We start from the raw sequence: 15550 nt of genomic DNA on the forward strand, positions 1-15550 counted from the left end.
AAAACATATTTTTAGAATTTAGCGCATGCATTTCTATTTATCAGTGTACCATCTATTTCTCCGCTTAGATTTTATGGTATTACTGTGGAGATACTTGTCATACAGCTTATTCAATTGGACCACGGTATATGGATGTACAGAGTTAATCAACGTTGTAGATAAGTGATAAGGCCTCGGGGAAGAAGAACATTAAAGCTCTGGTCTAACACAATGAGTTAACACCCTTGGGAATGAAGAGCTATTAAACAAAACAGGGAGGCCATATTGCTCAGTGAATTCAGGGAGATCTAATGGGAATTTCAGAGTAAATTTATTTTACAGATGTGTAGGCAGCTTAATAATTCCAAGTGCTTTTTCTATTCTAAAGCAAATCACCCCACCACATCTTTTCATTTAACACTAATCAATTTGCTTAACGGATTAGGAAGGGAAAGGATGTGCCCCAAGTAAAATGATCCTTCTTATCTTTAAGTTTTGCACTTGTAACTCCTTTCACAGCCTTTTACAAATCTACATTAGCTGTGCTGTCACAACTTAAGTACATCTTTTGGCTTCAGGAATTGTGGGGGAGTTCAGGAGAGTCACTTTTTACAGTAGTAAGACAGCTCTACCAACAAGCAAAGGGCTCATCAAAAATAGAAGACATCAAACAGACAAAGCGATCAGGCAGCTTCGAGTAACTTCCCATCTTAGTGCAGCAGAATCAGATATGTCTATATCCTCAAACATTCCATATCCTGGTTTCAAAATGTTCACTTTAAAATAGATAGTAAATAAACCCTGACTTGTGACAACTTTTTGCTCTTATCCCCTATCAACTTGAGGTCAGACAGTGAATGGTATCCTGTGGATTTTAAAAACTAGTGACTATCTCAATTTAGACTCAAGGTCCAAGGACAACTGGACCTGCTTCTATGAATAATTAGTAACATTCCATAGAAGGCATTCTTGCTTTTCGTTGTCTAATTCGGAAACCACAAATAAAACATTGCATTCAAACTAAATGAAATTAAGAACTTTTATGAAAGAGGATAACACTTTTTAACAGTAACATTTTCGACTTGGAAAGATTTGATTGAGGGTCTGAACGCTCTGTTCTGCACACAAGCTCTGTGAGCCCAGCTCTATTGTAAGCTGCTTACATTAGTGTCAGTAATGTAACAACTACAACTACAGGTTTTTTTCCCCTCTGTTCAAGTCACTGTTCTAAGTTCTCTACGGTTACTCACGGAATTCTCCGAGAAACATTACGCGTTAATTATCATCCTCTCCACTTGACAAGTGAAGATATTGAAGCGCTAAGAATATTTAACGTGCTCAAGATCGCAGAGCTTGGGAAGAGATGAAACAGGTTTGAGCTCTGCACAAAAAGGCATCCGTAACTGTACAAGGAACACAACAGGAGTGGGCCCATGAAAACCCACCTGTAGATGTCCTTTAGCTAAAAATACCAGCCAAGTCGAATGAAACAGCAAACAATCAATGAGGGTCAGCTAGGGTCAGTATCTTTTTATGCCCAATTGTAAAAATGATTCTCTTATAGTTAGTCCATATGAATTTGTGTTAAAGGTACAAATACCAAAACGAGGGCAGGTTAGCTTCTGAAAGATAAGAGAAATTTTAGAATCACTTGCTGGTGGTACATCCTATTGCTAAAAAGTGATCTTCATCAGAAAACAATTTTAAAAAATCACCAACAGTTTTAACTATGGAATACTGAATAGATTTTCCAGTCTACTGTTATGGAATGGAGCACAGTGAATGTTGGCTCAGCAGGCACTGAGAATGGCATTTTACGCACGGCCCGGCATGTTGGGTTAAGAATTACGTCATTTCTAACCGATTTGGAAACTGAGGCTCCAAACATGCTACAAGTCACACAGCTCTCCCGGGTGGTAATGTTGGGATTCATCTCCTGGTCTGTTTACAAAAACTCTCATTCTTTCCACTCCCCTGCACTTTGAATCTCATCACAGAAGCCCTAAATTCAAATAACAACAGAGATCACTGTCCAAGATGAGTTTCAATTGTCAGCTTGTCTATTGAGATAGAGAGTTTGGCTTTGGAAAAGAAAATCAGTGGTTAGTCTGTCACCCTATTTCAACTTCTTCTCTCTCAGCTTACACAGGAGAAGGTTTCCTTGAAATTTTAATGTTTGCAAACAAATCAAATCTGGTGGTATCAGATGAGCTATATTTTCCACACAAACAAGGGGTAGGAGGGGTGGGAAAATAACCTGACCTTCTCCTTGAGATTGGAAACGCTTAAAGGCATATGGGAAAAGCCCCCAGGGGAAAATATTCACTATTTTTTTTTTCAGCAGTCCAGCTCGGTGTCTGTTGCCTAATCATTTTCTTATCGCCAAATATTACATATTTACACAGGTGCTTCTCTGATTTAATTGTTTGGAAGCAGTCACTGGAAGCAAGGCTATGTGACTCAGCTTTGGTGATGCAGTCCAGCTGGGGTCTGACAGGTAAATAATTACCACTAATCAAGGCCTAAATGAATTCAGGTTCTTCAAAGTCAGATGGGGGGGGGAAGGGGGTAGGGGTTATAAATGAACTGTTAGCAATATCAGGAGAAATAAGAGCTGAGTAGTCTAGTCTTAGCCGAAAACAACAAAGAGAAGAGTTAGCAAAAGTAAGACCTCGACTGCCACATGGATTATAGCACAGAGACCTCTGGCTGGGGTTCTGGCATTCCCCCTTCAGGCCTAATTCACCTGGGGATCTTAGGAGCCTCTCTGTAAAACTGAGTTGGGTCATGAGCTATGTCCCTTCCAGTCCTCACAGGGTATAATCTCCTGATTTCCTGATGCGGTAATTCAGATTTCTTGACATAAAGGGGAAAAACGTTTCTTGCTCTGGTTTCTGTATCAATGAATATTGTTTCAAATAAATACTAAGAATGAACACATTTGCTCCTTGACAACGAACCATAGACTGTGAGTGCTTACTAAGGGAACACACTTAGGTGGGAGGCTGTCCACCCTCTTCAGGGGCCAGTGGAGATTTCCTTGGAGTTATTAGGAAGGGAACCTGCCCCAAGGCCCAAGGCTCTACATGATGTATTCACAGGCTGCGAGGACATTTGTTTCAAAGTCGGCCTCTACTTGCTAGAGAAAGGCTCGCAGCCACGTTTGCCGGTCATTTTTCAGGCTTCTGGTAATGAACAAAACAGGTCTGATAATTTTCAATAATATACTCAGGAAATGTGTGGTGCAGCTTTCAAGCAGTTGACACAGAAATCTGGTTCAATCAGTGTTGAGAGCCATGCCTGAAGAAGCCTTCTGTGCTTTGGGACCAGCCAGGGTAGCTGTATCAGCCACAACAAGGCCATATTTTGACTGGTTTTCATCAGTTTGACTCGGGTGTTTTTTCTTTCTTTCTTTTCTTTTTCTTTTTCTGCCTCTTGTAAAAGCATTTGGCTTCGAAGCACAAAAAAAGAATTTTTTAGTTGTAACTCCAACCAAGTTCTCTCTTATTGTCTTTCATAAAATGTGGGTTGGAGGATTTACCTCATACTTTGACTCCTGGCTAGAAGTAAGCAAGAGTCTAACATCAGGGGAAAGTATTAAATGATCACCTGTGATTGTCTTTTTTATCCTTTTCTTTAGTCTGAAATTGTGGCGCACACACCTTTGCTCTGAGCAGAGCCCCCACCACAGCTATGAATGTGGGGGTCTGGGAGAGAAACACCCTCTCTTGTCAGAATGAGCACAACCCCAAAGAAAACATCACAACCCCGAAGGAAATTACCGACATCTTAAGGAAATGGTTCTGACTGAGGTCTTCCAACATGCAATACTATGTGCTGACTCAGGGAAAACTTAAGGCAACATGCTGAAAACATTTACGGGCCCGGAAAATAACTGGTTTAATAATTCAAGATGCTTTTAAGTTACAAAAAGAATACTTAAAAACAAATAAACCTCCCTTTCCAAAAGCCGTGTCGTGGAGTCGGCCATTCTTGAAATGAAAAAAACAGAGCTTGCCATCAAATGCAAATTCAGCCTCCGAAACTCCTCAACAACGGACAAAGAACCTCCACACCCCACACCCCTAATCGACAGATGGAAATTAATATCTGTCTCAGGACTTCAACATAGATGAAAAGTGAAATATTTAATCAATTCCTCAGATGTATTTTCGTCTGAGTGTGCTATATGTCAGCTCTTCCAAGTGTTCCACATTCTTGGATCATTTTAGGAGGGTTTTGTTTTTGTTTTTGTTTTGGCATTGCTACACAGCAGGTACTGAGCTATGGACCAAAGTTTCTTAACCTGGGCAAGTATTCACACTTTGGGCTGAATAATTCTTTGCCGAGGAGACGATCCAGGCGTTGTAGGATGTTTTAGAGCATCCTTAGTCACTTTTCACTAGATTCTAGCGGCACTCCCCCAGTTGTGACAAACAAAAATATCTCCAGACACTGTGAAATAACTCCTGAGGGAGCAAAGGTTCCACTAGTTAAGAACACACTTTACTTACTTTTATTAATTCAATGCCAAATGCACTCGATCAGGTAGGTGCTATTATTGCCCTCCTATTTCTTCATCATTCATAAGTAATGAGAACATAGCATAGAGGGCATTGAGTGAGCTGTTCAATTTCATTCTAGTGAGTGGCAAAAAAAAAAAAAAGGAAAAGAAAAGAAAAGAAAAAAGAAAAAGACTTCAACCAGGGGTACTTGGTGGTTCAGTTGGTTAGGGGTCAGACTCTTGATTTCGACTGAGGTCACGATCTTACCGTTCATGGGTTTGAGCTCCACATCAGGCTCTGCACTGTCGGATTCGGGATTGGGATTCTGTCTCCCCCTCTCTCTTCCTCTCCCCTGCTCACTCTCTATCTCTATCTCTCAAAAAAAAAATAAAAAAAAAAGACTTCAACTAGATCTGCAAATGTTATACTTAAAAAAAATGTTTATTTTTCAGAGAGAGAGAGAGAGAGAGAGAGAGCGAGCACAAGCAGGGGAGGGGCAGAGAGAGATGGGGACAGGGGATCTAAGTGGGTTCTGTGCTGACAGCAGAGAGCCTGACACGGGGCTCAAACTCATGAACTATGAAATCATGACCTGAGCTAACGTCAGATGCTTAACTGACTGACCCACCCAGGCACCCCTGCAAGAGTTATACTTTTTATCCTACCACTGTCTATATCCAGAATCTGAGTTAAGCAATACTGTAGGTGCTTTCTCTATAGTCTAAGATTTCTAAAAATACAGACATAAATGAATACATTCTTAAAAGAGTTGCTAAAATGTCACATTATGCAAATCTCCTTCCAAATCAAAGACGTTCATTGGAAGGTGGGGAATGACCATCCGATGGGGCATACCTGGATGACGGTAACTGAGACACATGTAACCGCTGCCATTTGCTTGACCTTTGCTGTTTCAGCTCCCTGAATGGATAGGCAAGTCTAGAGCCTGCCAGATTCATCATAAAGCAGACCACCCTAACACTACCACTTAGCAAAAACGACATTGGGATAATGGAAAGAGAACGGAACTGGGTTTCGAGGGTTGGGCATACCTAGGCATTTCTGCTCACTAACTCTGGGAATTCGGGGAAGTTGATTAATTTCTTTTAGCTTCTGATTCTTTATCTGAAACTAAGAAGGACAATCACACCTCTGCCAAAGTGGTTATAAGGACAAGTTAATACATGCAAAGCCCAGGACACAGAACTTGGTAGGAAACAGGCACTCGGTAGAGGGACATGAAAACACTTATTGAGCTTTTACTGTATACCAAGTACTGTGCCAAGGGGTTTACATAAATTATTCAGCTCAATTCATGAGGTTCGTTACCTGCCTGTTCTGTTAGGCAGGCAGCCCTTCTTGGGTCTGTTTACTTATCTGTTATCTGTCTCCTGCACTTATAGAACAGCAAGGAGCATGCCTGTTTTAGTTACTGTCGTAACGCAGTGCCCCATACCTCCATCAATGTTTGTTGAGTTATTAATGAACCAATTTCTTCTTAATGAAAGAAGACAGATACACCTGGGAACAATCTTAGGCTCTCTCCTATGAAGCACTCTTGATTCTTTCATGGCAGCATTTCTGGGATTCGTTCCTTTCTCCTCATTCCCGCACCCACCATCCCGCTCCTGACCCTCACTGCCTGGAGTCTGGACTACCCGAGTCACATCACAATCTTCACGTGGTTCCTAGCCTCCTCTCACACCCACCCCTGCTCCTCACCGCTGCCACAGGAATCTTCTTCACGCATCCCCATCAGCAAATCACGACCATTCACTTGCAACCCAAGCCTTCCATGATCGATCCCACTTTCCCTAACCCATCTCATCTTCTGTCACTTACTAACATTATCATTATTCCAGGCAGATCATTATCTGCTTGAACGTTCTGCTACAGGGACCTGATGATCATCCTGTTACTTATTTAGTGCGTAGTTTACTGAGTGCCTCTATTATACACATACCATGTATGTGTGCTCCTACCACACAAAACATAATTACTGTCCTTGGGAGTTTAAAAACACGGTTAAGGAGAAAAGCACCAACACAATTGTGATATACTACTACCTATCCATTTGAAAAGGGTACAGGATGCCAAGTAGGCACCTGGGAGGGTCTGTCACCCACAACTGGGAACTCAGAGAAATGTTTCCAGTTGAGGCGGGGAGAGCTAGATAACCTGACCCCTCACACGTCAAAAAAGGAAGAGAGCTTGGCTAGGAAAAACAGCGCAGAGACAATAGCAGAAGGAAGAATACGGCTCACTTCACCCATGAGCCACACGAGCCCTACTCTCAGGACAACGGGGAATCACGGAGGAATTCACAACAGGTTAGTTGAAATGTAACTGTTTGAGACTCTAAAGGAGGGTGGTGCTGCCATGAGGACTTTACCAAGTCACCATTTCTTCTTTATAAAATATAGCCTTACGGAGCAAATCCATTTCCCGGCAGAAAGAGGGAATGTCAGGAGCGTCTGGGTGGCTCAGTCAGTTGAGCGCCCACTCTTGCTTTTGGCTCAGTCATGATCCCATGGTTCGTGGGTTCGAGGCCTGCATCAGGTTCTGTGCTGGCAGCTGTGAACCTGCTTGGGATATTCTCTCTCTCTCTCTCTCTCTCCCCACTCCTCTCCTGACCTCTCTCTCTCTCTAAATAAACACTTTTTTAAAAAGAAAAAGGGAATGTCAAACAAAAGGATTTTTGTCCTAGTCTTTGGGAAAAAATCTGAAAAAACCTACACTGAGGTCCTCTCTGAGCTGTTAACAACTTTGGTGCTCTTCCATGCCTCGATTTCCTCATCTGTCAAATGAAGGGAATTAACGGACTATATGATCTACCAGGCTTTTCCCAGCTCCTTCCTCCTCTGAATCCTGACCTCTTGCAGATGGTCGTTTTGAAGCTAGAAATCTGCTAAGAAGACCCATTTGAGAAGCTTGTTAAAATCGTGGAAACCCAAACCTCACCCTCTGAAATGTAGGTAAGGTAGGTGTAAAGTGGGAACATTTAAAAATAAAAGTGCCCCAAGTGAATCTCATACACTGGTTTTCAGATCGCACATTTGAGAAACTGACAGAAAGAAGCGTCCCTTCATTTAAATGGAAATAGAGGGGCGCCTGGGTGGCTCAGCCGGTTAAGTGTCCAACTTCGGCTCAGGTCATGATCTCACGGTTTGTGGGTTTGAGCCCCGCGTCGGGCTCTGTGCTGACAGCTCAGAGCCTGGAGCCTGCTTTGGATTCTGTGTCTCCCCCCGCCCTCTCTGCCCCTCCCCAGCTTGCACTCTGTCTCTGTCTCTCTCTCAAAAATAAATAAAACATTACAAAAAAATTAAAAAGAAAAAAGAAATAGAAAAGAGGCCTGGAGATGACTACTCTTTCAGGAACTGGCCCCTATACAGTTAATCATAAAGAGCCCCAAGTATCCAATTATACCTTTGGGAAATAGAAGCCAAATTAGAATAGATCACCTTGGGGTACCTGCGTGGCTCAGTAGGTTGAGCACCCAAATCTTGATTTTGGCTCAGGTCATGATCCCAGGGTTGTAGGATCAAGCCCCATATCCGGCTCTCTGCTGAGCATGGAGCCTGCTTAAGATTCTCTTTCTCTCTCTCTCTCTCTCTCTCTCTCTCTCTCTCTGCCCCTTTCCCATGCTCGCAGGCTCGCTCTCTCTCTACCCCCCCCCAAATAAAAGTAAAATAATTTTTTTTAAAACAGATCATCTCAAAAAAAAAAAAAAAAGATCATCTCATTGCAATTGAAATGGAGAGACTATCTATCACCCTTGTTGATTCTATGCTGTGTGCCCTGCCCTGTGCCAGGGGGCCTGTAATTGTCACAACCAGGTGGCAGCATCACTAGTTTCCAACATTAAGAGGCTGTGGCATTTGCAAGTGAGGAGTTAGTATCACAAATGGTCACAGGCTTTGGTTACCTCTTCTAGTTTCCCATCACCTGGAGATAATTTTCCAGCATATACTGAACATATACGCCCTTTGCTTTAGTGTTGCTTCCCCAGTACTTGGTCATTTGAACCAAAACAATGATCTCATCAATATACTACCCTAATACATAACTGAAAATATGCCAGTCTTTGAGGATGGGCTCAAGAAAATCAATTTTCCCAGCTCTTCCTTGCCTTCCAGATATGCCCTGAAATAGGTAAGATCAAAATAAAATGCATCAAAGAATTCATCCATGGAAATCTTTGCAGGAAATAATCCCTCAACCATTGAGAAAGTTAGTCAGGCTCTCAAAACCAGGGTTACTCTCTGCGTGCAAAAGTGTAATTAATGTCAAACTAAAACAAGCCTAAGATGAGGTACTCTCAAACAAAGAAATGGAACATAAGGAGAATTTGATTTCAAAGGCTAAGGATGAATTCAGAATTAAGCACCGAAATAGATGTTCAGGTATTAACAACTGCTCCTTGTTATCACCATCAAAATGTTCTTGGCATTGAGGACGATGAGCCGGTAGCATGATTAAGCCGAGCGGACAAAGCTTTAAAGGAACATTTGCCTTGAATTTTAGTTTAAGGTCAGTGTGTATCCTTCTCACAAGGATAGTTTTCAGAGACAACTTATTCATTCATGTCCAGTACCAATTACGTTGACAATGCAACTCCCATAAAAAGAAGAGGGAGAGAGCTCCCATCTTGGATGACCACGTAGCCCCGTGAGGCAAAATGAGCTTCAGAGACAGACCTGAATTTAACTTCTTGCTCTGCCCCTCTCTAGCTACAGGTCTTGGGCAAGTGGCAAAACTTCTCAGGGCTTATGCCATGCCCTCTCGTTTGTAACGCAAATACTAACCAGTACTTTAAAGAAATACCAGGAAAACGAGAGGTAACACGTGAGATGTGCTTAGGACACAGCGTGGTAAAAGAAGTCACCACAGACAGTAACCATTATAACTGAGTAGCATTCACGTGAATTGGTTTCTTTGAGCGGCGTCACAAACACCACCCTCTCGTCAAGATACAGTTCTGTGAAAAAGACAGTTTCTGAACCTGCAGAGCTGTGCACCGTTCTGTGGACACCCTCAAGACTCAGGCAAAATTAGGCTGCCATTTTCAACAATCTCCCCTGTGGCCCAAAGCTTTCCTTACAGTTTAGGGGCCGGCATCGTTCTACACAGAAATTTTCAATGTTATTGCCAAAAACTCCATGAAACCATGTTCTGGGACTCTTATATATCACAGAGATGGTGCTTATTAGATAATAACCTTATTTTCCTTTTCTTTACGACTCTAGGGCAGAAATAACCAGTCTTGAAACGACATCATTCACTTACCTGTAAATATCTACGGAACACAAGGTGTTATGTGCTCGGGATACAATGCTGGCCTCCTGCTCAGCAGGATGGGGAGGCAGACAAGGAAAAGGACTGATAAGTGAATGAGAGCTAGCCGAGGGAGAAGATACAGGGGAAGTGCTTTGGGCACAGGGATTAAATGCAAGGCTTCAAAGCGGCAGAACAAGGTGAATCCCATACAGGCAAGATTTTTGGTAGGGTTGGAATGGGACTTTCCCAAAGTATTGAGTCCCGCATCACCTCACGTTGGTCAAGTGTTTGATTTCAGGTAGACTACTGTAAATTTCCTCCAGATCCCTGATTTGTAGAATACCCACTGAGAATAATAAAGGGCTTTGAGGAAAACAAATACAAGCCAAATTTCCCATTTCACGACTGGGTGTCTACACAACTTGGGCAGGTCACGTGTCATCCTTGAGCCTCAACTTTGGTATTTACAAATGGAAGAATAATACCTACTTTGTTGAGCAGGTGTGGCCATTAAATGTAGTGATAATTTGGTTAAAGAACCTAATGGATGCCCAGACATGTGGTAGGCACTCAATAAACTTCAACCTCTACCCATAACTGACAGCTGAAATCTGTACATTTCCAGCCGGCAAACACTGATAAAGTACCTGTGATTAAAAAAAAAAAAAAAATCAGGTATATCATATTTAGAGTTTTCTGTTTTGGAAACCAAAATCCCTCATTAATAATAATCATATGACTGTAATACTACTATTGAGTACTTACTCTGGGCCAGACATGACGGGAAGCATTCATTTTAAATTCTTAAATCTTACAACAATCCTATGAGGTCATCTGTATTTCATGAAACACCGCTCCTATTTTCTACAAAAGAAAAAAGTTCATGAACTCAAATATATTTTGACATTTTGGATGAAACTAAGTTAAACAGGTTTGTTACCTTCGGAGCTTCTCAGAGCCTTTAATCTGACAATATGCACGATCAAATCCCAGAGAGAAGAAGAAAGTCTAAAGGGTTTTCCAAGTATATTTGACCATTAAATCCTTTTTTGGTTGGATGTGTACTGAAATACTTTTAAAACATACTTTGTGAACGGCTCAAAAAAGAATTAACAGCTCCATCTCCAGAAAACCGGGGCTCAGAGAAGTAACTTGTCTGAGGTCATCCAACTAACAAACAGGATGAACCGTGATTTGAAACGGGGTCTTTCTAATTCCAAAAACCATGCTCCTGGCTACGGGACGATTATTTGCAACACTGCCCCAGTTCTTAGAAACTGTTAAGGCTGCAAAAACAGGCCTTTGCACCAAGTTCTGACAATTCCAGATAGAATACCCTCCGAAAGAAAACCTTAGGGTATTAAGTCAGGAGTCTGGGGATGGCAATCACCCCCTGTGCCGGGAAAAGGCAAAAAGGCAAGACCCCCAGGACCCATTCTGTCCTGCTACGGAAACTTGCTAAGCCCTGGACACAAAGCTCGGCTAGACACCCACCTTATTGCCTCTGGTTGTGCCCCGGGCTGTTTCCCCCAAATCTCGGAGCTCACGCACTACGTCCGTGGCCCAATCCCTCTCCCTACCTCTCACTATTTTACTGGTGCTTAGTGACAGCTCACACCTGGCTGTTCCCTCAGCAAGGCAAATGCAGCCCACCGCTGAGCGGTTGCTAAAGTAAATAACTCACTTAACCCAAACCTAATAATCCCTCTACAAAACTCAGGGAATATGAAAAAGAATTACCCCATCCAGTTCCCTCGGCATTATGGGAACAGGCAGGCCTTTCATTTACTCCAGCAGTCCATATGTTTGAAGGTCAAACAACACCTGGATATTTCTTTGAAATAAACTAATTGAGCCTGGATGATTTAGAGTCAGTCTTGCTGAAAGGCTCACTGGATCACCAATGGTAAGGCAAGACCTGCTTTTGAAAAATCCTGGATCCTCCAACCCCAGCTTTGTCAAAGGCGATGAATATTTGATGCTGTTCAAAGATTAAGACCTGGACCAAACTGAGAAAAGAGAAAGAGAAAGGACTGCTTTCACACTGCTATGAAAAGGAGTCTTGGCCCCAGGTGTTCAGGGTGGTAAAGAAATCAGAGCCAGCCAAAGAAAAATCAGGCAGAGAGCCTAACGAGGAATAGTTCTCAGCCACTACGTGTACATATCAAGCACCTGGGAAACACGTTAACAATGCAGGCTTCCTGGCCAGCCTTTCCCTTTTGTTCCTCTCAGAGCCGGTTTTCATGGAAACCCTGTTTATAAGAACGACACAGAATTAGCACATACAGAGACCAGTTTGACTTGGAGCGGGAGGAAAACATCGACTTCACTAATTGGTTTTGCTGCATATGCCACTGTGTACTCCAGTTGCTTCATCTGCTTTGTGCACAGGCAGCTTCAACCTGTGAGTCAAAGGTGAGCTGAGAGGAGAAAACCTCTCCCAGCTTATGGGTGGCCTCCTAGGTTCAAACACATAATGTAGGACCTTGTACTTCTTCATAGCATTTATTGTCACTGTGGTGAACAGTTTTCCCACTGGACTGTCAACTCTATGAGGACCGTGCCCATCGTGAGCACTAACACAGCCCCGGAACCTAGTATATACGGGCACATACGGGTGCTCCCTAATTATTTCCTAATCAGTGAATGGCCTTAGAAACCAGTGAACAGGCTAACAGGAAGTTCCTGGAGCAAATATATTGGCAGCTAGATAATTTTTGAGGAAAAAAAAATTGAGACCTTGCACAGATACCTGATTTTTATCTTATAATTTTAAAATGTGCATTCTTGTTAAGAACCACTCTACTTGGTTTTCATCACACTTTAACCTTAAGATTAAGGGAGATTTTGGAAACTGGAATAATGGTAATTAACGGTGTAGTTGTAATTATAACGATGCTCGGAGCTAACATTTATCAAAGACTTGTGTGCTTCGCCGTGTCCCAGGTTTTATCCATATAGTACTTCACTCCATTGGCCCCCTAAACCTGTGAGGTAGGTATCCCATTTGAGAGGAAGAAGGCACTGGAAGCTGACCATGAGAACTCCGGTCTGTCTGTGCTCTCGAACAGTTTACACAAACTGTAAAGGAAAATTCATCTGAGCACAGGCTCTATCCTCTTACCAGATACTACAAACAGCAACAAGCAAAACCAGATACCGTCCTAATTCTTTTGGAGTTTATAGTCTAGTGGGGGAGACAGATGTTAATCTATAACCAGAAAAATGAGAAAATAAATACAACTATTTTAAGTGTTATGCAGAAGCATTCTATGGTATTAGGAGGAATTAGTCATCATCAGCTTTCTTAAGCTAAGTTCTCAAGGAAAAGTAGACATGAACCAGGGAAGGAGGAGAGGATGAAGCTTCTAAGGAAAAGAGCTGTGTAAAGGTCCTGTGGTAGAAAGAAACATGTTGCTATATGAGGGAATGAGAAAAAAAAAAGGTGTAAGAGACTGGAATAGTAAGAGCAAGAGGCCAGATTTGGCCAGAAAGGAAAGTAGGCTCTAGAGCAGTGGTTTTTCAAACTTGAGTAGACACATCATAATCATCTGGAGGACCTGCTAAAACAGTGTGCTGGACCCCATCCCCAGAGTTTCTGATACAGTAGACTTTGAATTTGAAAACACACACCTGGGTGATGTCGATGCATTCTTAGACCATATTTTGAGAACCACTGCCTTAGACTATACAGCATCTGGTAGACCAGGGCATGGGTTTCTGATTATGTCCTAAGGAGAATGGAAAATTATTGAAGGATTCGAAGCATGGAGGTCATGTGACCCAATTTATATCTGAAGGGAAAAAAAATCACTCTAGCATCAGGGTGAAGAAAATACTGCAGGGAGGACAGCGTGGATGGAGGCAGACCAATCAGAAGGTATGTTGCAGTTGTCTAAAAAAAGAGTTGTGGATTGGACTAGAGTGTGAGACAGAAGCAGATAGATTCAAGAGAGATTGAGGACGATGAAATCAGTAGGACATAGTGATGAATATGAGGGTTAAGAGAGAGAATAGTTTCCTGGCTTCTACTTGAGCAACTAGACAGTGTTGCTGTTCACCGGGAGACACCCTGGATGAGGACCCGGCCAGGAGGAGAAGATTATGCGCTCAGTCTTGGACTTGCTGAGTGTGAGGTCCCTTTGAGGCATTCAAAAGATGGCAAGTAGACAGTTAATGTACGGGTCTGGAGTTAAGTGGTGAGATCAAGACTGGAGATAAAACTGTGAGTCATGTGAGAATATGTGTGATATGAAACTATGGGGGTGGATGAGATCACCAGGGAGGGAAACTAGAATAAAAAGAGTAGAGGGTGTAGGGCTTCTAACATTTAACTTCTGGGTGGAAGGTGAGCCAACACATGAGAGAGACAAGGAGTAATAGGACAAAACTCAGGAAGAATTGTGCCCTGAAGCCAAGGAAGGGAGGCAACAGTAGGCTGTCATGCAAGTGATGCTCAGAAGTCAACTAAACTAAAGACTAAGGAATATCGATTGGAGTTAGGAAGGTAGAGGTGACCATGATTAGAGCTGATTTGGTGAAGGGAGAGAGAAGAGATGGGGAGTAGGCTATACCTGAAACCGGGGGTTGGGGGGTGGGGAGAGGGTGTCTCACCCCCAGCCTTTATTTGCTATGATTTTCAATCTCTCCTCTTTCCATTTACAGTTCAAATACATTATTTCCCCTCCCTGTTCACTGTCAGATGAATCAAAAGTTCACACTTTCCATTTTTACCTCTCTTTATTCTTCGTACCACTGCAACTGGACTTCTGATCTCATTACATTTTTATTGAACACCACATTCATTTTGTATGTGTCGTCTCGGTGCCCAAAATAGTTGCAAAATTTTACCAACTCCTAATTTTCATCAAAGGAGATCTCAGCGCCAAGTCCTAGATCCTGGTCTTAGTTCTCTCATTGGCCAATCACCTTCGGAGAATGGATAATCAAGGGAAGATGTGCTGATCAGGCCAGGGGAAGGCAAAGACAATGTCAAGTTAAAGATCACAGAAGTCCTTTATCCTACTTGAAGAGTCTGTCTGACTGTCTACGGGAAAAAAAAAAATTTTGGCTGGCCCCAATCAGTCCTTGCTCAACAGGAAACTTAAGAGTTTGGGATTCAGAGCCAGCTTGGCTCTGCAGCTTACCTGCTGTGTAAACTTGGACAAGGTGCTCAACCTCTCTGAGACTCATTTTTTATTCATGGATAAAACAAACATGAGAATAAATACCTCAAAATATGGTTGTAAGGGATTAACTGTTCAGTTTAGTGTCTTAACTCCCATTAAGCAATAAATGCATTTTGATAGTGAATGCAGTGGGCCCAGCAGACAGAAGGAATAATGAAATGCAAATGGACAAGATGGCACTGGTTTCCAAAGTCACCCCTAATTCCCAAGTATTTGGGCTTTTCTATCCTGGTCCCTTGAAAGAACTTTTAAATTCATTACACTTTTAAATTCATTCACTATGGATTGTGTCTTCTTTGAGCAATATTGTACTCTTCTAAAAGGGGGCTTGTTGAGTTGCTTTTGGAAATTAAATACTCCCAAGTTTTTACTGTTCAGCTTCTATTCAAATAAAAACAGGTAATGAGATGAGTTATAAAACAAGGAGGATATATATTACGGGAGCTGGCTGATTTTGTCTAGGGTTAGGCAGATAAAACAAACATTAGAAAAACAACAAAGCACGGCCTAGTACTTTTCCCTAGGTAAAAGAACCAAAATAGACACTGAAAATGTGCATCATTCATTCATTCATTCATTCATTCATTCAACTAGTCAGTC

The 15550-nt window shown here is 42.2% G+C and overlaps 1 protein-coding gene and 2 long non-coding RNA genes across 19 annotated transcripts in view; 2 read left to right on the forward strand and 1 right to left on the reverse strand.

Moving 5' to 3' along the window:
• LOC102899165 overlaps nt 1-3948 on the forward strand; it is a 337155-nt gene extending 333207 nt beyond the window's left edge. For all 7 annotated transcript variants that reach the window (XR_006593844.1, XR_006593845.1, XR_006593846.1 and 4 more), the window contains 2 exons: nt 2385-2476; nt 3620-3948. The gene's annotated coding sequence lies outside the window, so the exon portion shown is untranslated. The remainder of the gene's footprint in view (nt 1-2384; nt 2477-3619) is intronic.
• LOC111559434 overlaps nt 1-15550 on the reverse strand; it is a 464969-nt gene that overhangs the window by 324788 nt on the left and 124631 nt on the right. For 10 of the 11 annotated variants that reach the window (XR_006593861.1, XR_006593869.1, XR_006593870.1 and 7 more), the window contains 2 exons: nt 11502-11770; nt 10527-10625 (listed from right to left, as the gene is read on the reverse strand). This is a non-coding gene — a long non-coding RNA (uncharacterized LOC111559434). The remainder of the gene's footprint in view (nt 1-10526; nt 10626-11501; nt 11771-15550) is intronic. The other variant, XR_006593863.1, reaches the window with a different exon arrangement.
• LOC123383738 lies at nt 8167-15228 on the forward strand. Its single transcript, XR_006593875.1, has 2 exons — nt 8167-9958; nt 11994-15228. It is a non-coding gene; the product is annotated as an uncharacterized LOC123383738 (long non-coding RNA).

The sequence above is a fragment of the Felis catus genome, chromosome A2, assembly GCF_018350175.1.
Source record: "Felis catus isolate Fca126 chromosome A2, F.catus_Fca126_mat1.0, whole genome shotgun sequence".
NCBI lineage: Eukaryota > Metazoa > Chordata > Mammalia > Carnivora > Felidae > Felis > Felis catus.